The 20,147-nt window shown below is 47.6% G+C and overlaps 9 non-coding genes across 9 annotated transcripts; all 9 read right to left on the reverse strand.

The window, feature by feature from the left end:
• Nucleotides 1-2,045: 2,045 nt before the first annotated feature.
• LOC127980049 (U5 spliceosomal RNA) lies at nucleotides 2,046-2,161 on the reverse strand. The gene has a single exon (XR_008159090.1). It is a non-coding gene; the product is annotated as a U5 spliceosomal RNA (small nuclear RNA).
• A 1,360-nt stretch (nucleotides 2,162-3,521) lies between these two features.
• LOC127980050 (U5 spliceosomal RNA) lies at nucleotides 3,522-3,637 on the reverse strand. Its single transcript, XR_008159091.1, has one exon. It is a non-coding gene; the product is annotated as a U5 spliceosomal RNA (small nuclear RNA).
• Nucleotides 3,638-5,566: 1,929 nt separating this feature from the next.
• Nucleotides 5,567-5,682, reverse strand: LOC127980051 (U5 spliceosomal RNA). The gene has a single exon (XR_008159092.1). It is a non-coding gene; the product is annotated as a U5 spliceosomal RNA (small nuclear RNA).
• Nucleotides 5,683-9,281: 3,599 nt separating this feature from the next.
• LOC127980052 (U5 spliceosomal RNA) lies at nucleotides 9,282-9,397 on the reverse strand. Its single transcript, XR_008159093.1, has one exon. It is a non-coding gene; the product is annotated as a U5 spliceosomal RNA (small nuclear RNA).
• A 1,927-nt stretch (nucleotides 9,398-11,324) lies between these two features.
• On the reverse strand, nucleotides 11,325-11,440 carry LOC127980053 (U5 spliceosomal RNA). The gene has a single exon (XR_008159094.1). It is a non-coding gene; the product is annotated as a U5 spliceosomal RNA (small nuclear RNA).
• Nucleotides 11,441-12,802: 1,362 nt separating this feature from the next.
• On the reverse strand, nucleotides 12,803-12,918 carry LOC127980992 (U5 spliceosomal RNA). The gene has a single exon (XR_008159987.1). It is a non-coding gene; the product is annotated as a U5 spliceosomal RNA (small nuclear RNA).
• A 1,928-nt stretch (nucleotides 12,919-14,846) lies between these two features.
• On the reverse strand, nucleotides 14,847-14,962 carry LOC127980054 (U5 spliceosomal RNA). Its single transcript, XR_008159095.1, has one exon. It is a non-coding gene; the product is annotated as a U5 spliceosomal RNA (small nuclear RNA).
• Nucleotides 14,963-16,889: 1,927 nt separating this feature from the next.
• LOC127980055 (U5 spliceosomal RNA) lies at nucleotides 16,890-17,005 on the reverse strand. Its single transcript, XR_008159096.1, has one exon. It is a non-coding gene; the product is annotated as a U5 spliceosomal RNA (small nuclear RNA).
• Nucleotides 17,006-18,931: 1,926 nt separating this feature from the next.
• Nucleotides 18,932-19,047, reverse strand: LOC127980056 (U5 spliceosomal RNA). The gene has a single exon (XR_008159097.1). It is a non-coding gene; the product is annotated as a U5 spliceosomal RNA (small nuclear RNA).
• Between the last annotated feature and the right edge of the window lie 1,100 nt (nucleotides 19,048-20,147).

Here is a 20,147-nt window from a genome sequence, read left to right on the forward strand (position 1 = left end):
TGCTACAGGTAGTGTTGCAAGTGTTATGCGACTTCAGCTAATGATGGGTCCATCCGAAATTATTCCATCCAAAAGTTTTGGGTGGAGGCACAGGTCACAGAGGGAGTTCTGCTTCGACGTCAGCCCGAGCCAAAGGACATGCGCACTGTTCTCTCCAACTGCTTGGAAGGCAGCTATGCTCACCACTATACCACCAACGCAGTCAGCAACTTGCGCCGTCACTAAGAAGGCTCCGGCTAAATAAACACGAAGTGGTCAAACGCAGAGAGTGCCTATAATAACCAAAAGCCCAATCAAGGCAATATCTTTCTCATGCCTCTATCTGAAAAGTTGGATAAAATCTTATATGAAAAAAAAAGTCTTTTAAAGAAATCCCTTATTCCGAGTTCACCGTAGCCACCAGATCCAGTCTGTATCCGCTTCAGTCACCCGTATCCAGTCCGTATCCAGAGAAGATGGTGGATCAACACCTAGAAAGGACCTCTATGGCCCAGAAACACAGCGGAGACCGTGACAACTAGATGAGCCGCAGATACAAATCCCCTGTAAAGACCACCTGGACAAGTCCACAGGAAACAGATGATTCTTCTGCACAGTCTGACATTCCTGCAGCCTGGAGCTGATCTACTGGTTTCGTCTGACAAGGGGAGAACTGTCTCCCCGACTGAGCCTGGTTTCTCACCGGGTTTTTTCTCCATCCTTTCACCGATCGAGTTTTGGTTTCTTCCCTCTGTCGCTTCTGGCAGGCGGAGCTGGGGACACTTCATGTACAGCGATATCGTTGACTTGATTGCAAATTATTGCACAGATACTATTTAAACTGAACTTAGCTGAATGATGTCATCAAAGAGTTCAATAACGAAATGCCTTTAACTGTCATTTTGCTTTTTGACGCACTGTGTTCCTAATTAATGTTGTTCAGTTGCCTTGACGCGATACTTTTTGTTTAAAGCGCAATTTAAAAAAAAAAAAAAAAAAAAAAAGAGTCCAAACAATGACCCCTGCTACGGGTAGTGTTCCAAGTGTTATGCGACTTCAGCTAATGATGGGTCCATCAGAAATTTTACGGTGCTAGGGCTGGGTCTGCGTCAGAAGAAGCCATGCATTGTTTAGTTATGTCAGTGCAGTGCCGTCAGTTGGGGGGGAAACGGCAGCATGCACGGCTCCTCGTTAGTATAGTGGACAGTATCTCCGCCTGTCACGCGGAAGACCGGGGTTCGATTCCCCGACGGGGAGAGCTGGTTCTTTTCGTCTTCCGAATGATCCATCCAAAATGTTTGGTTGGAGTGGCAGGTCACAGAAGGAGTTCTGCTTCGACGTCAGCCCGAGCCAAAGGACATGCGTTGGCCGGGAATCGAACCCGGGTCAACTGCTTGGAAGGCAGCTATGCTCACCACTATACCACCAACGCAGGCGGAAGTCAGTAGATTTATTGACGCACTGTGTTCCTAATAAATGTTGTTCAGTTGCATTGACACAATACTTTTTGTTTAAAGCGCAATTAAAAAAAAAAAAAAAAAAAAAAAAAAAGAGTCCAAACAATGACCCCTGCTACGGGTAGTGTTGCAAGTGTTATGCGACTTCAGCTAATGATGGGTCCATCCGAAATTATTCCATCCAAAAGTTTTGGGTGGAGGCACAGGTCACAGAGGGAGTTCTGCTTCGACGTCAGCCCGAGCCAAAGGACATGCGTTGGCCGGGAATCGAATCCGGGTCAACTGCTTGGAAGGCAGCTATGCTCACCACTATACCACCAACGCAGTCAGCAGTCAGCAACTTGCGCCGTCACTAAGAAGGCTCGAAGTGCACGAGTCGCCGATAGGGCTAGAGGAGCAGATGAGATCTTTGTTTGGACCCGTCACTAAAGAGAGCCTTCAAGAATTTGCATCCCGTCACGTACAAGAAAGCGCTGCCTTCCCATCCGGCTAAATAAACACGAAGTGGTCAAACGCAGAGAGTGCCTATTCAGACGACGACCAGTGGCAGGCCCTCTCGCAGCATGCTGCCGGACGGGCAAACTGATTCTGCTCTTGACATTTCGATGTAGCTCTGCTGTGAGCAGAGCACCCAAAAATACAGGTCACTCTCAAAAGTTCCCCTCCACGGAAATCTTTAGTAAAAGGCGAAAGATTTATGCGACAATGAAGAGAAACTCGAGCTGTGTCTCCAAACCCTCGGGCCTGTGCGCTGCCTCTGTTAAACTACTACGCTCGCCAAGGGTCATCAAGGGTGACAATGCCAGCCCACATGTGTTTCGTCAGCACCCCCCCCCTACTCCAAAAGGGAGGAGTAAAACTCAAAAAAGTCCTCTCGGTCCACCAATAACCAAAAGCCCAATCAAGGCAATCTCTTTCTCATGCCTCTATCTGAAAAGTTGGATAAAATCTTATATGAAAAAAAAGGCTTTTAAAGAAATCCCTTATTCCGAGGTCACCGTAGCCACCAGATCCAGTCTGTATCCGCTTCAGTCACTCGGATCCAGTCCGTATCCAGAGAAGATGGTGGATCAACACCTAGAAAGGACCTCTATGGCCCAGAAACACAGCGGAGACCGTGACAACTAGATGAGCCGCAGATACAAATCCCCTGTAAAGACCACCTGGACAAGACCACAGGAAACAGATGATTCTTCTGCACAGTCTGACATTCCTGCAGCCTGGAGCTGATCTACTGGTTTCGTCTGACAAGGGGAGAACTGTCTCCCCGACTGAGCCTGGTTTCTCACCGGGTTTTTTCTCCATCCTTTCACCGATCGAGTTTTGGTTTCTTCCCTCTGTCGCTTCTGGCAGGCGGAGCTGGGGACACTTCATGTACAGCGATATCGTTGACTTGATTGCAAATTATTGCACAGATACTATTTAAACTGAACTTAGCTGAATGATGTCATCAAAGAGTTCAATAACGAAATGCCTTTAACTGTCATTTTGCTTTTTGACGCACTGTGTTCCTAATTAATGTTGTTCAGTTGCATTGACGCAATACTTTTTGTTTAAAGCGCAATTAAAAAAAAAAAAAAAAAAAAAAGAGTCCAAACAATGACCCCTGCTACGGGTAGTGTTCCAAGTGTTATGCGACTTCAGCTAATGATGGGTCCATCCGAAATTATTCCATCCAAAAGTTTTGGGTGGAGGCACAGGTCACAGAGGGAGTTCTGCTTCGACGTCAGCCCGAGCCAAAGGACATGCGCACTGTTCTCTCCAACTGCTTGGAAGGCAGCTATGCTCACCACTATACCACCAACGCAGTCAGCAACTTGCGCCGTCACTAAGAAGGCTCGAAGTGCACGAGTCGCCGATAGGGATAGAGGAGCAGATGAGATCTTTGTTTGGACCCGTCACTAAAGAGAGCCTTCAAGAATTTGCATCCCGTCACGTACAAGAAAGCGCTGCCTTCCCATCCGGCTAAATAAACACGAAGTGGTCAAACGCAGAGAGTGCCTATTCAGACGACAACCAGTGGCAAGCCCTCTCGCAGCATGCTGCCGGACGGTCAAACTGATTCTGCTCTTGACATTTCGATGTAGCTCTGCTGTGAGCAGAGCACCCAAAAATACAGGTCACTCTCAAAAGTTCCCCTCCACGGAAATCTTTAGTAAAAGGCGAAAGATTTATGCGACAATGAAGAGAAACTCGAGCTGTGTCTCCAAACCCTCGGGCCTGTGCGCTGCCTCTGTTAAACTACTACGCTCGCCAAGGGTCATCAAGGGTGACAATGCCAGCCCACATGTGTTTCGTCAGCACCCCCCCCCCCCCCCACTCCAAAAGGGAGGAGTAAAACTCAAAAAAGTCCTCTCGGTCCACCAATAACCAAAAGCCCAATCAAGGCAATCTCTTTCTCATGCCTCTATCTGAAAAGTTGGATAAAATCTTATATGAAAAAAAAAGTATTTTAAAGAAATCCCTTATTCCGAGGTCACCGTAGCCACCAGATCCAGTCTGTATCCGCTTCAGTCACTCGGATCCAGTCCGTATCCAGAGAAGATGGTGGATCAACACCTAGAAAGGACCTCTATGGCCCAGAAACACAGCGGAGACCGTGACAACTAGATGAGCCGCAGATACAAATCCCCTGTAAAGACCACCTGGACAAGACCACAGGAAACAGATGATTCTTCTGCACAGTCTGACATTCCTGCAGCCTGGAGCTGATCTACTGGTTTCGTCTGACAAGGGGAGAACTGTCTCCCCGACTGAGCCTGGTTTCTCACCGGGTTTTTTCTCCATCCTTTCACCGATCGAGTTTTGGTTTCTTCCCTCTGTCGCTTCTGGCAGGCGGAGCTGGGGACACTTCATGTACAGCGATATCGTTGACTTGATTGCAAATTATTGCACAGATACTATTTAAACTGAACTTAGCTGAATGATGTCATCAAAGAGTTCAATAACGAAATGCCTTTAACTGTCATTTTGCTTTTTGACGCACTGTGTTCCTAATTAATGTTGTTCAGTTGCATTGACGCAATACTTTTTGTTTAAGGCGCAATTAAAAAAAAAAAAAAAAAAAAGAGTCCAAACAATGACCCCTGCTACGGGTAGTGTTCCAAGTGTTATGCGACTTCAGCTAATGATGGGTCCATCAGAAATTTTACGGTGCTAGGGCTGGGTCTGCGTCAGAAGAAGCCATGCATTGTTTAGTTATGTCAGTGCAGTGCCGTCAGTTGGGGGGGAAACGGCAGCATGCACGTCTCCTCGTTAGTATAGTGGACAGTATCTCCGCCTGTCACGCGGAAGACCGGGGTTCGATTCCCCGACGGGGAGAGCTGGTTCTTTTCGTCTTCCGAATGATCCATCCAAAATGTTTGGTTGGAGTGGCAGGTCACAGAAGGAGTTCTGCTTCGACGTCAGCCCGAGCCAAAGGACATGCGTTGGCCGGGAATCGAACCCGGGTCAACTGCTTGGAAGGCAGCTATGCTCACCACTATACCACCAACGCAGGCGGAAGTCAGTAGCTTTATTGACGCACTGTGTTCCTAATAAATGTTGTTCAGTTGCATTGACACAATACTTTTTGTTTAAAGCGCAATTAAAAAAAAAAAAAAAAAAAAAAAAAAAGAGTCCAAACAATGACCCCTGCTACGGGTAGTGTTGCAAGTGTTATGCGACTTCAGCTAATGATGGGTCCATCCGAAATTATTCCATCCAAAAGTTTTGGGTGGAGGCACAGGTCACAGAGGGAGTTCTGCTTCGACGTCAGCCCGAGCCAAAGGACATGCGTTGGCCGGGAATCGAATCCGGGTCAACTGCTTGGAAGGCAGCTATGCTCACCACTATACCACCAACGCAGTCAGCAGTCAGCAACTTGCGCCGTCACTAAGAAGGCTCGAAGTGCACGAGTCGCCGATAAGGCTAGAGGAGCAGATGAGATCTTTGTTTGGACCCGTCACTAAAGAGAGCCTTCAAGAATTTGCATCCCGTCACGTACAAGAAAGCGCTGCCTTCCCATCCGGCTAAATAAACACGAAGTGGTCAAACGCAGAGAGTGCCTATTCAGACGACGACCAGTGGCAAGCCCTCTCGCAGCATGCTGCCGGACGGGCAAACTGATTCTGCTCTTGACATTTCGATGTAGCTCTGCTGTGAGCAGAGCACCCAAAAATACAGGTCACTCTCAAAAGTTCCCCTCCACGGAAATCTTTAGTAAAAGGCGAAAGATTTATGCGACAATGAAGAGAAACTCGAGCTGTGTCTCCAAACCCTCGGGCCTGTGCGCTGCCTCTGTTAAACTACTACGCTCGCCAAGGGTCATCAAGGGTGACAATGCCAGCCCACATGTGTTTCGTCAGCACCCCCCCCCCCTACTCCAAAAGGGAGGAGTAAAACTCAAAAAAGTCCTCTCGGTCCACCAATAACCAAAAGCCCAATCAAGGCAATCTCTTTCTCATGCCTCTATCTGAAAAGTTGGATAAAATCTTATATGAAAAAAAAAGTCTTTTAAAGAAATCCCTTATTCCGAGGTCACCGTAGCCACCAGATCCAGTCTGTATCCGCTTCAGTCACTCGGATCCAGTCCGTATCCAGAGAAGATGGTGGATCAACACCTAGAAAGGACCTCTATGGCCCAGAAACACAGCGGAGACCGTGACAACTAGATGAGCCGCAGATACAAATCCGCTGTAAAGACCACCTGGACAAGACCACAGGAAACAGATGATTCTTCTGCACAGTCTGACATTCCTGCAGCCTGGAGCTGATCTACTGGTTTCGTCTGACAAGGGGAGAACTGTCTCCCCGACTGAGCCTGGTTTCTCACCGGGTTTTTTCTCCATCCTTTCACCGATCGAGTTTTGGTTTCTTCCCTCTGTCGCTTCTGGCAGGCGGAGCTGGGGACACTTCATGTACAGCGATATCGTTGACTTGATTGCAAATTATTGCACAGATACTATTTAAACTGAACTTAGCTGAATGATGTCATCAAAGAGTTCAATAACGAAATGCCTTTAACTGTCATTTTGCTTTTTGACGCACTGTGTTCCTAATTAATGTTGTTCAGTTGCATTGACGCAATACTTTTTGTTTAAAGCGCAATTAAAAAAAAAAAAAAAAAAAAAAGAGTCCAAACAATGACCCCTGCTACGGGTAGTGTTCCAAGTGTTATGCGACTTCAGCTAATGATGGGTCCATCAGAAATTTTACGGTGCTAGGGCTGGGTCTGCGTCAGAAGAAGCCATGCATTGTTTAGTTATGTCAGTGCAGTGCCGTCAGTTGGGGGGGGGAACGGCAGCATGCACGTCTCCTCGTTAGTATAGTGGACAGTATCTCCGCCTGTCACGCGGAAGACCGGGGTTCGATTCCCCGACGGGGAGAGCTGGTTCTTTTCGTCTTCCGAATGATCCATCCAAAATGTTTGGTTGGAGTGGCAGGTCACAGAAGGAGTTCTGCTTCGACGTCAGCCCGAGCCAAAGGACATGCGTTGGCCGGGAATCGAACCCGGGTCAACTGCTTGGAAGGCAGCTATGCTCACCACTATACCACCAACGCAGGCGGAAGTCAGTAGCTTTATTGACGCACTGTGTTCCTAATAAATGTTGTTCAGTTGCATTGACACAATACTTTTTGTTTAAAGCGCAATTAAAAAAAAAAAAAAAAAAAAAAAAAAAAGAGTCCAAACAATGACCCCTGCTACGGGTAGTGTTGCAAGTGTTATGCGACTTCAGCTAATGATGGGTCCATCCGAAATTATTCCATCCAAAAGTTTTGGGTGGAGGCACAGGTCACAGAGGGAGTTCTGCTTCGACGTCAGCCCGAGCCAAAGGACATGCGCACTGTTCTCTCCAACTGCTTGGAAGGCAGCTATGCTCACCACTATACCACCAACGCAGTCAGCAACTTGCGCCGTCACTAAGAAGGCTCGAAGTGCACGAGTCGCCGATAGGGCTAGAGGAGCAGATGAGATCTTTGTTTGGACCCGTCACTAAAGAGAGCCTTCAAGAATTTGCATCCCGTCACGTACAAGAAAGCGCTGCCTTCCCATCCGGCTAAATAAACACGAAGTGGTCAAACGCAGAGAGTGCCTATAATAACCAAAAGCCCAATCAAGGCAATCTCTTTCTCATGCCTCTATCTGAAAGGTTGGATAAAATCTTATATGAAAAAAAAAGTCTTTTAAAGAAATCCCTTATTCCGAGGTCACCGTAGCCACCAGATCCAGTCTGTATCCGCTTCAGTCACCCGGATCCAGTCCGTATCCAGAGAAGATGGTGGATCAACACCTAGAAAGGACCTCTATGGCCCAGAAACACAGCGGAGACCGTGACAACTAGATGAGCCGCAGATACAAATCCCCTGTAAAGACCACCTGGACAAGACCACAGGAAACAGATGATTCTTCTGCACAGTCTGACATTCCTGCAGCCTGGAGCTAATCTACCTGTTTCGTCTGACAAGGGGAGAACTGTCTCCCCGACTGAGCCTGGTTTCTCACCGGGTTTTTTCTCCATCCTTTCACCGATCGAGTTTTGGTTTCTTCCCTCTGTCGCTTCTGGCAGGCGGAGCTGGGGACACTTCATGTACAGCGATATCGTTGACTTGATTGCAAATTATTGCACAGATACTATTTAAACTGAACTTAGCTGAATGATGTCATCAAAGAGTTCAATAACGAAATGCCTTTAACTGTCATTTTGCTTTTTGACGCACTGTGTTCCTAATTAATGTTGTTCAGTTGCCTTGACGCGATACTTTTTGTTTAAAGCGCAATTTAAAAAAAAAAAAAAAAAAAAAAGAGTCCAAACAATGACCCCTGCTACGGGTAGTGTTCCAAGTGTTATGCGACTTCAGCTAATGATGGGTCCATCAGAAATTTTACGGTGCTAGGGCTGGGTCTGCGTCAGAAGAAGCCATGCATTGTTTAGTTATGTCAGTGCAGTGCCGTCAGTTGGGGGGGAAACGGCAGCATGCACGGCTCCTCGTTAGTATAGTGGACAGTATCTCCGCCTGTCACGCGGAAGACCGGGGTTCGATTCCCCGACGGGGAGAGCTGGTTCTTTTCGTCTTCCGAATGATCCATCCAAAATGTTTGGTTGGAGTCGCAGGTCACAGAAGGAGTTCTGCTTCGACGTCAGCCCGAGCCAAAGGACATGCGTTGGCCGGGAATCGAACCCGGGTCAACTGCTTGGAAGGCAGCTATGCTCACCACTATACCACCAACGCAGGCTGAAGTCAGTAGCTTTCTTGACGCACTGTGTTCCTAATAAATGTTGTTCAGTTGCATTGACACAATACTTTTTGTTTAAAGCGTAATTTAAAAAAAAAAAAAAAAAAAAAATAAGAGTCCAAACAATGACCCCTGCTACGGGTAGTGTTGCAAGTGTTATGCGACTTCAGCTAATGATGGGTCCATCCGAAATTATTCCATCCAAAAGTTTTGGGTGGAGGCACAGGTCACAGAGGGAGTTCTGCTTCGACGTCAGCCCGAGCCAAAGGACATGCGTTGGCCGGGAATCGAATCCAGGTCAACTGCTTGGAAGGCAGCTATGCTCACCACTATACCACCAACGCAGTCAGCAGTCAGCAACTTGCGCCGTCACTAAGAAGGCTCGAAGTGCACGAGTCGCCGATAGGGCTAGAGGAGCAGATGAGATCTTTGTTTGGACCCGTCACTAAAGAGAGCCTTCAAGAATTTGCATCCCGTCACGTACAAGAGAGCGCTGCCTTCCCATCCGGCTAAATAAACACGAAGTGGTCAAACGCAGAGAGTGCCTATTCAGACGACGACCAGTGGCAAGCCCTCTCGCAGCATGCTGTCGGAGGGTCAAACTGATTCTGCTCTTGACATTTCGATGTAGCTCTGCTGTGAGCAGAGCACCCAAAAATACAGGTCACTCTCAAAAGTTCCCCTCCACGGAAATCTTTAGTAAAAGGCGAAAGATTTATGCGACAATGAAGAGAAACTCGAGCTGTGTCTCCAAACCCTCGGGCCTGTGCGCTGCCTCTGTTAAACTACTACGCTCGCCAAGGGTCATCAAGGGTGACAATGCCTGCCCACATGTGTTTCGTCAGCACCCCCCCCCCTACTCCAAAAGGGAGGAGTAAAACTCAAAAAAGTCCTCTCTGTCCACCAATAACCAAAAGCCCAATCAAGGCAATCTCTTTCTCATGCCTCTATCTGAAAAGTTGGATAAAATCTTATATGAAAAAAAAAGTATTTTAAAGAAATCCCTTATTCCGAGTTCACCGTAGCCACCAGATCCAGTCTGTATCCGCTTCAGTCACCCGGATCCAGTCCGTATCCAGAGAAGATGGTGGATCAACACCTAGAAAGGACCTCTATGGCCCAGAAACACAGCGGAGACCGTGACAACTAGATGAGCCGCAGATACAAATCCCCTGTAAAGACCACCTGGACAAGTCCACAGGAAACAGATGATTCTTCTGCACAGTCTGACATTCCTGCAGCCTGGAGCTGATCTACTGGTTTCGTCTGACAAGGGGAGAACTGTCTCCCCGACTGAGCCTGGTTTCTCACCGGGTTTTTTCTCCATCCTTTCACCGATCGAGTTTTGGTTTCTTCCCTCTGTCGCTTCTGGCAGGCGGAGCTGGGGACACTTCATGTACAGCGATATCGTTGACTTGATTGCAAATTATTGCACAGATACTATTTAAACTGAACTTAGCTGAATGATGTCATCAAAGAGTTCAATAACGAAATGCCTTTAACTGTCATTTTGCTTTTTGACGCACTGTGTTCCTAATTAATGTTGTTCAGTTGCCTTGACGCGATACTTTTTGTTTAAAGCGCAATTTAAAAAAAAAAAAAAAAAAAAAAGAGTCCAAACAATGACCCCTGCTACGGGTAGTGTTCCAAGTGTTATGCGACTTCAGCTAATGATGGGTCCATCAGAAATTTTACGGTGCTAGGGCTGGGTCTGCGTCAGAAGAAGCCATGCATTGTTTAGTTATGTCAGTGCAGTGCCGTCAGTTGGGGGGGAAACGGCAGCATGCACGGCTCCTCGTTAGTATAGTGGACAGTATCTCCGCCTGTCACGCGGAAGACCGGGGTTCGATTCCCCGACGGGGAGAGCTGGTTCTTTTCGTCTTCCGAATGATCCATCCAAAATGTTTGGTTGGAGTGGCAGGTCACAGAAGGAGTTCTGCTTCGACGTCAGCCCGAGCCAAAGGACATGCGTTGGCCGGGAATCGAACCCGGGTCAACTGCTTGGAAGGCAGCTATGCTCACCACTATACCACCAACGCAGGCGGAAGTCAGTAGATTTATTGACGCACTGTGTTCCTAATAAATGTTGTTCAGTTGCATTGACACAATACTTTTTGTTTAAAGCGCAATTAAAAAAAAAAAAAAAAAAAAAAAAAAGAGTCCAAACAATGACCCCTGCTACGGGTAGTGTTGCAAGTGTTATGCGACTTCAGCTAATGATGGGTCCATCCGAAATTATTCCATCCAAAAGTTTTGGGTGGAGGCACAGGTCACAGAGGGAGTTCTGCTTCGACGTCAGCCCGAGCCAAAGGACATGCGTTGGCCGGGAATCGAATCCGGGTCAACTGCTTGGAAGGCAGCTATGCTCACCACTATACCACCAACGCAGTCAGCAGTCAGCAACTTGCGCCGTCACTAAGAAGGCTCGAAGTGCACGAGTCGCCGATAGGGCTAGAGGAGCAGATGAGATCTTTGTTTGGACCCGTCACTAAAGAGAGCCTTCAAGAATTTGCATCCCGTCACGTACAAGAAAGCGCTGCCTTCCCATCCGGCTAAATAAACACGAAGTGGTCAAACGCAGAGAGTGCCTATTCAGACGACGACCAGTGGCAGGCCCTCTCGCAGCATGCTGCCGGACGGGCAAACTGATTCTGCTCTTGACATTTCGATGTAGCTCTGCTGTGAGCAGAGCACCCAAAAATACAGGTCACTCTCAAAAGTTCCCCTCCACGGAAATCTTTAGTAAAAGGCGAAAGATTTATGCGACAATGAAGAGAAACTCGAGCTGTGTCTCCAAACCCTCGGGCCTGTGCGCTGCCTCTGTTAAACTACTACGCTCGCCAAGGGTCATCAAGGGTGACAATGCCAGCCCACATGTGTTTCGTCAGCACCCCCCCCCCTACTCCAAAAGGGAGGAGTAAAACTCAAAAAAGTCCTCTCGGTCCACCAATAACCAAAAGCCCAATCAAGGCAATCTCTTTCTCATGCCTCTATCTGAAAAGTTGGATAAAATCTTATATGAAAAAAAAAGTCTTTTAAAGAAATCCCTTATTCCGAGGTCACCGTAGCCACCAGATCCAGTCTGTATCCGCTTCAGTCACTCGGATCCAGTCCGTATCCAGAGAAGATGGTGGATCAACACCTAGAAAGGACCTCTATGGCCCAGAAACACAGCGGAGACCGTGACAACTAGATGAGCCGCAGATACAAATCCCCTGTAAAGACCACCTGGACAAGACCACAGGAAACAGATGATTCTTCTGCACAGTCTGACATTCCTGCAGCCTGGAGCTGATCTACTGGTTTCGTCTGACAAGGGGAGAACTGTCTCCCCGACTGAGCCTGGTTTCTCACCGGGTTTTTTCTCCATCCTTTCACCGATCGAGTTTTGGTTTCTTCCCTCTGTCGCTTCTGGCAGGCGGAGCTGGGGACACTTCATGTACAGCGATATAGTTGACTTGATTGCAAATTATTGCACAGATACTATTTAAACTGAACTTAGCTGAATGATGTCATCAAAGAGTTCAATAACGAAATGCCTTTAACTGTCATTTTGCTTTTTGACGCACTGTGTTCCTAATTAATGTTGTTCAGTTGCATTGACGCAATACTTTTTGTTTAAAGCGCAATTAAAAAAAAAAAAAAAAAAAAAAGAGTCCAAACAATGACCCCTGCTACGGGTAGTGTTCCAAGTGTTATGCGACTTCAGCTAATGATGGGTCCATCCGAAATTATTCCATCCAAAAGTTTTGGGTGGAGGCACAGGTCACAGAGGGAGTTCTGCTTCGACGTCAGCCCGAGCCAAAGGACATGCGCACTGTTCTCTCCAACTGCTTGGAAGGCAGCTATGCTCACCACTATACCACCAACGCAGTCAGCAACTTGCGCCGTCACTAAGAAGGCTCGAAGTGCACGAGTCGCCGATAGGGCTAGAGGAGCAGATGAGATCTTTGTTTGGACCCGTCACTAAAGAGAGCCTTCAAGAATTTGCATCCCGTCACGTACAAGAAAGCGCTGCCTTCCCATCCGGCTAAATAAACACGAAGTGGTCAAACGCAGAGAGTGCCTATTCAGACGACAACCAGTGGCAAGCCCTCTCGCAGCATGCTGCCGGACGGTCAAACTGATTCTGCTCTTGACATTTCGATGTAGCTCTGCTGTGAGCAGAGCACCCAAAAATACAGGTCACTCTCAAAAGTTCCCCTCCACGGAAATTTTTAGTAAAAGGCGAAAGATTTATGCGACAATGAAGAGAAACTCGAGCTGTGTCTCCAAACCCTCGGGCCTGTGCGCTGCCTCTGTTAAACTACTACGCTCGCCAAGGGTCATCAAGGGTGACAATGCCAGCCCACATGTGTTTCGTCAGCACCCCCCCCCCCCCCACTCCAAAAGGGAGGAGTAAAACTCAAAAAAGTCCTCTCGGTCCACCAATAACCAAAAGCCCAATCAAGGCAATCTCTTTCTCATGCCTCTATCTGAAAAGTTGGATAAAATCTTATATGAAAAAAAAAGTATTTTAAAGAAATCCCTTATTCCGAGGTCACCGTAGCCACCAGATCCAGTCTGTATCCGCTTCAGTCACTCGGATCCAGTCCGTATCCAGAGAAGATGGTGGATCAACACCTAGAAAGGACCTCTATGGCCCAGAAACACAGCGGAGACCGTGACAACTAGATGAGCCGCAGATACAAATCCCCTGTAAAGACCACCTGGACAAGACCACAGGAAACAGATGATTCTTCTGCACAGTCTGACATTCCTGCAGCCTGGAGCTGATCTACTGGTTTCGTCTGACAAGGGGAGAACTGTCTCCCCGACTGAGCCTGGTTTCTCACCGGGTTTTTTCTCCATCCTTTCACCGATCGAGTTTTGGTTTCTTCCCTCTGTCGCTTCTGGCAGGCGGAGCTGGGGACACTTCATGTACAGCGATATCGTTGACTTGATTGCAAATTATTGCACAGATACTATTTAAACTGAACTTAGCTGAATGATGTCATCAAAGAGTTCAATAACGAAATGCCTTTAACTGTCATTTTGCTTTTTGACGCACTGTGTTCCTAATTAATGTTGTTCAGTTGCATTGACGCAATACTTTTTGTTTAAGGCGCAATTAAAAAAAAAAAAAAAAAAAAGAGTCCAAACAATGACCCCTGCTACGGGTAGTGTTCCAAGTGTTATGCGACTTCAGCTAATGATGGGTCCATCAGAAATTTTACGGTGCTAGGGCTGGGTCTGCGTCAGAAGAAGCCATGCATTGTTTAGTTATGTCAGTGCAGTGCCGTCAGTTGGGGGGGAAACGGCAGCATGCACGTCTCCTCGTTAGTATAGTGGACAGTATCTCCGCCTGTCACGCGGAAGACCGGGGTTCGATTCCCCGACGGGGAGAGCTGGTTCTTTTCGTCTTCCGAATGATCCATCCAAAATGTTTGGTTGGAGTGGCAGGTCACAGAAGGAGTTCTGCTTCGACGTCAGCCCGAGCCAAAGGACATGCGTTGGCCGGGAATCGAACCCGGGTCAACTGCTTGGAAGGCAGCTATGCTCACCACTATACCACCAACGCAGGCGGAAGTCAGTAGCTTTATTGACGCACTGTGTTCCTAATAAATGTTGTTCAGTTGCATTGACACAATACTTTTTGTTTAAAGCGCAATTAAAAAAAAAAAAAAAAAAAAAAAAAAAGAGTCCAAACAATGACCCCTGCTACGGGTAGTGTTGCAAGTGTTATGCGACTTCAGCTAATGATGGGTCCATCCGAAATTATTCCATCCAAAAGTTTTGGGTGGAGGCACAGGTCACAGAGGGAGTTCTGCTTCGACGTCAGCCCGAGCCAAAGGACATGCGTTGGCCGGGAATCGAATCCGGGTCAACTGCTTGGAAGGCAGCTATGCTCACCACTATACCACCAACGCAGTCAGCAGTCAGCAACTTGCGCCGTCACTAAGAAGGCTCGAAGTGCACGAGTCGCCGATAGGGCTAGAGGAGCAGATGAGATCTTTGTTTGGACCCGTCACTAAAGAGAGCCTTCAAGAATTTGCATCCCGTCACGTACAAGAAAGCGCTGCCTTCCCATCCGGCTAAATAAACACGAAGTGGTCAAACGCAGAGAGTGCCTATTCAGACGACGACCAGTGGCAAGCCCTCTCGCAGCATGCTGCCGGACGGGCAAACTGATTCTGCTCTTGACATTTCGATGTAGCTCTGCTGTGAGCAGAGCACCCAAAAATACAGGTCACTCTCAAAAGTTCCCCTCCACGGAAATCTTTAGTAAAAGGCGAAAGATTTATGCGACAATGAAGAGAAACTCGAGCTGTGTCTCCAAACCCTCGGGCCTGTGCGCTGCCTCTGTTAAACTACTACGCTCGCCAAGGGTCATCAAGGGTGACAATGCCAGCCCACATGTGTTTCGTCAGCACCCCCCCCCCCTACTCCAAAAGGGAGGAGTAAAACTCAAAAAAGTCCTCTCGGTCCACCAATAACCAAAAGCCCAATCAAGGCAATCTCTTTCTCATGCCTCTATCTGAAAAGTTGGATAAAATCTTATATGAAAAAAAAAGTCTTTTAAAGAAATCCCTTATTCCGAGGTCACCGTAGCCACCAGATCCAGTCTGTATCCGCTTCAGTCACTCGGATCCAGTCCGTATCCAGAGAAGATGGTGGATCAACACCTAGAAAGGACCTCTATGGCCCAGAAACACAGCGGAGACCGTGACAACTAGATGAGCCGCAGATACAAATCCCCTGTAAAGACCACCTGGACAAGACCACAGGAAACAGATGATTCTTCTGCACAGTCTGACATTCCTGCAGCCTGGAGCTGATCTACTGGTTTCGTCTGACAAGGGGAGAACTGTCTCCCCGACTGAGCCTGGTTTCTCACCGGGTTTTTTCTCCATCCTTTCACCGATCGAGTTTTGGTTTCTTCCCTCTGTCGCTTCTGGCAGGCGGAGCTGGGGACACTTCATGTACAGCGATATCGTTGACTTGATTGCAAATTATTGCACAGATACTATTTAAACTGAACTTAGCTGAATGATGTCATCAAAGAGTTCAATAACGAAATGCCTTTAACTGTCATTTTGCTTTTTGACGCACTGTGTTCCTAATTAATGTTGTTCAGTTGCATTGACGCAATACTTTTTGTTTAAGGCGCAATTAAAAAAAAAAAAAAAAAAAAGAGTCCAAACAATGACCCCTGCTACGGGTAGTGTTCCAAGTGTTATGCGACTTCAGCTAATGATGGGTCCATCAGAAATTTTACGGTGCTAGGGCTGGGTCTGCGTCAGAAGAAGCCATGCATTGTTTAGTTATGTCAGTGCAGTGCCGTCAGTTGGGGGGGAAACGGCAGCATGCACGTCTCCTCGTTAGTATAGTGGACAGTATCTCCGCCTGTCACGCGGAAGACCGGGGTTCGATTCCCCGACGGGGAGAGCTGGTTCTTTTCGTCTTCCGAATGATCCATCCAAAATGTTTGGTTGGAGTGGCAGGTCACAGAAGGAGTTCTGCTTCGACGTCAGCCCGAGCCAAAGGACATGCGTTGGCCGGGAATCGAACCCGGGTCAACTGCTTGGAAGGCAGCTATGCTCACCACTATACCACCAACGCAGGCGGAAGTCAGTAGCTTTATTGACGCACTGTGTTCCTAATAAATGTTGTTCAGTTGCATTGACACAATACTTTTTGTTTAAAGCGCAATTAAAAAAAAAAAAAAAAAAAAAAAAAAAAGAGTCCAAACAATGACCCCTGCTACGGGTAGTGTTGCAAGTGTTATGCGACTTCAGCTAATGATGGGTCCATCCGAAATTATTCCATCCAAAAGTTTTGGGTGGAGGCACAGGTCACAGAGGGAGTTCTGCTTCGACGTCAGCCCGAGCCAAAGGACATGCGTTGGCCGGGAATCGAATCCGGGTCAACTGCTTGGAAGGCAGCTATGCTCACCACTATACCACCAACGCAGTCAGCAGTCAGCAACTTGCGCCGTCACTAAGAAGGCTCGAAGTGCACGAGTCGCCGATAGGGCTAGAGGAGCAGATGAGATCTTTGTTTGGACCCGTCACTAAAGAGAGCCTTCAAGAATTTGCATCCCGTCACGTACAAGAAAGCGCTGCCTTCCCATCCGGCTAAATAAACACGAAGTGGTCAAACGCAGAGAGTGCCTATTCAGACGACGACCAGTGGCAAGCCCTCTCGCAGCATGCTGCCGGACGGGCAAACTGATTCTGCTCTTGACATTTCGATGTAGCTCTGCTGTGAGCAGAGCACCCAAAAATACAGGTCACTCTCAAAAGTTCCCCTCCACGGAAATCTTTAGTAAAAGGCGAAAGATTTATGCGACAATGAAGAGAAACTCGAGCTGTGTCTCCAAACCCTCGGGCCTGTGCGCTGCCTCTGTTAAACTACTACGCTCGCCAAGGGTCATCAAGGGTGACAATGCCAGCCCACATGTGTTTCGTCAGCACCCCCCCCCCCCTACTCCAAAAGGGAGGAGTAAAACTCAAAAAAGTCCTCTCGGTCCACCAATAACCAAAAGCCCAATCAAGGCAATCTCTTTCTCATGCCTCTATCTGAAAAGTTGGATAAAATCTTATATGAAAAAAAAAGTCTTTTAAAGAAATCCCTTATTCCGAGGTCACCGTAGCCACCAGATCCAGTCTGTATCCGCTTCAGTCACTCGGATCCAGTCCGTATCCAGAGAAGATGGTGGATCAACACCTAGAAAGGACCTCTATGGCCCAGAAACACAGCGGAGACCGTGACAACTAGATGAGCCGCAGATACAAATCCCCTGTAAAGACCACCTGGACAAGACCACAGGAAACAGATGATTCTTCTGCACAGTCTGACATTCCTGCAGCCTGGAGCTGATCTACTGGTTTCGTCTGACAAGGGGAGAACTGTCTCCCCGACTGAGCCTGGTTTCTCACCGGGTTTTTTCTCCATCCTTTCACCGATCGAGTTTTGGTTTCTTCCCTCTGTCGCTTCTGGCAGGCGGAGCTGGGGACACTTCATGTACAGCGATATCGTTGACTTGATTGCAAATTATTGCACAGATACTATTTAAACTGAACTTAGCTGAATGATGTCATCAAAGAGTTCAATAACGAAATGCCTTTAACTGTCATTTTGCTTTTTGACGCACTGTGTTCCTAATTAATGTTGTTCAGTTGCATTGACGCAATACTTTTTGTTTAAGGCGCAATTAAAAAAAAAAAAAAAAAAAAGAGTCCAAACAATGACCCCTGCTACGGGTAGTGTTCCAAGTGTTATGCGACTTCAGCTAATGATGGGTCCATCAGAAATTTTACGGTGCTAGGGCTGGGTCTGCGTCAGAAGAAGCCATGCATTGTTTAGTTATGTCAGTGCAGTGCCGTCAGTTGGGGGGGAAACGGCAGCATGCACGTCTCCTCGTTAGTATAGTGGACAGTATCTCCGCCTGTCACGCGGAAGACCGGGGTTCGATTCCCCGACGGGGAGAGCTGGTTCTTTTCGTCTTCCGAATGATCCATCCAAAATGTTTGGTTGGAGTGGCAGGTCACAGAAGGAGTTCTGCTTCGACGTCAGCCCGAGCCAAAGGACATGCGTTGGCCGGGAATCGAACCCGGGTCAACTGCTTGGAAGGCAGCTATGCTCACCACTATACCACCAACGCAGGCGGAAGTCAGTAGCTTTATTGACGCACTGTGTTCCTAATAAATGTTGTTCAGTTGCATTGACACAATACTTTTTGTTTAAAGCGCAATTAAAAAAAAAAAAAAAAAAAAAAAAAAGAGTCCAAACAATGACCCCTGCTACGGGTAGTGTTGCAAGTGTTATGCGACTTCAGCTAATGATGGGTCCATCCGAAATTATTCCATCCAAAAGTTTTGGGTGGAGGCACAGGTCACAGAGGGAGTTCTGCTTCGACGTCAGCCCGAGCCAAAGGACATGCGTTGGCCGGGAATCGAATCCGGGTCAACTGCTTGGAAGGCAGCTATGCTCACCACTATACCACCAACGCAGTCAGCAGTCAGCAACTTGCGCCGTCACTAAGAAGGCTCGAAGTGCACGAGTCGCCGATAGGGCTAGAGGAGCAGATGAGATCTTTGTTTGGACCCGTCACTAAAGAGAGCCTTCAAGAATTTGCATCCCGTCACGTACAAGAAAGCGCTGCCTTCCCATCCGGCTAAATAAACACGAAGTGGTCAAACGCAGAGAGTGCCTATTCAGACGACGACCAGTGGCAAGCCCTCTCGCAGCATGCTGCCGGACGGGCAAACTGATTCTGCTCTTGACATTTCGATGTAGCTCTGCTGTGAGCAGAGCACCCAAAAATACAGGTCACTCTCAAAAGTTCCCCTCCACGGAAATCTTTAGTAAAAGGCGAAAGATTTATGCGACAATGAAGAGAAACTCGAGCTGTGTCTCCAAACCCTCGGGCCTGTGCGCTGCCTCTGTTAAACTACTACGCTCGCCAAGGGTCATCAAGGGTGACAATGCCAGCCCACATGTGTTTCGTCAGCACCCCCCCCCCCCCTACTCCAAAAGGGAGGAGTAAAACTCAAAAAAGTCCTCTCGGTCCACCAATAACCAAAAGCCCAATCAAGGCAATCTCTTTCTCATGCCTCTATCTGAAAAGTTGGATAAAATCTTATATGAAAAAAAAAGTCTTTTAAAGAAATCCCTTATTCCGAGGTCACCGTAGCCACCAGATCCAGTCTGTATCCGCTTCAGTCACTCGGATCCAGTCCGTATCCAGAGAAGATGGTGGATCAACACCTAGAAAGGACCTCTATGGCCCAGAAACACAGCGGAGACCGTGACAACTAGATGAGCCGCAGATACAAATCCCCTGTAAAGACCACCTGGACAAGACCACAGGAAACAGATGATTCTTCTGCACAGTCTGACATTCCTGCAGCCTGGAGCTGATCTACTGGTTTCGTCTGACAAGGGGAGAACTGTCTCCCCGACTGAGCCTGGTTTCTCACCGGGTTTTTTCTCCATCCTTTCACCGATCGAGTTTTGGTTTCTTCCCTCTGTCGCTTCTGGCAGGCGGAGCTGGGGACACTTCATGTACAGCGATATCGTTGACTTGATTGCAAATTATTGCACAGATACTATTTAAACTGAACTTAGCTGAATGATGTCATCAAAGAGTTCAATAACGAAATGCCTTTAACTGTCATTTTGCTTTTTGACGCACTGTGTTCCTAATTAATGTTGTTCAGTTGCATTGACGCAATACTTTTTGTTTAAGGCGCAATTAAAAAAAAAAAAAAAAAAAAGAGTCCAAACAATGACCCCTGCTACGGGTAGTGTTCCAAGTGTTATGCGACTTCAGCTAATGATGGGTCCATCAGAAATTTTACGGTGCTAGGGCTGGGTCTGCGTCAGAAGAAGCCATGCATTGTTTAGTTATGTCAGTGCAGTGCCGTCAGTTGGGGGGGAAACGGCAGCATGCACGTCTCCTCGTTAGTATAGTGGACAGTATCTCCGCCTGTCACGCGGAAGACCGGGGT

This window comes from Carassius gibelio, chromosome B19, assembly GCF_023724105.1.
Source record: "Carassius gibelio isolate Cgi1373 ecotype wild population from Czech Republic chromosome B19, carGib1.2-hapl.c, whole genome shotgun sequence".
Lineage (NCBI taxonomy): Eukaryota > Metazoa > Chordata > Actinopteri > Cypriniformes > Cyprinidae > Carassius > Carassius gibelio.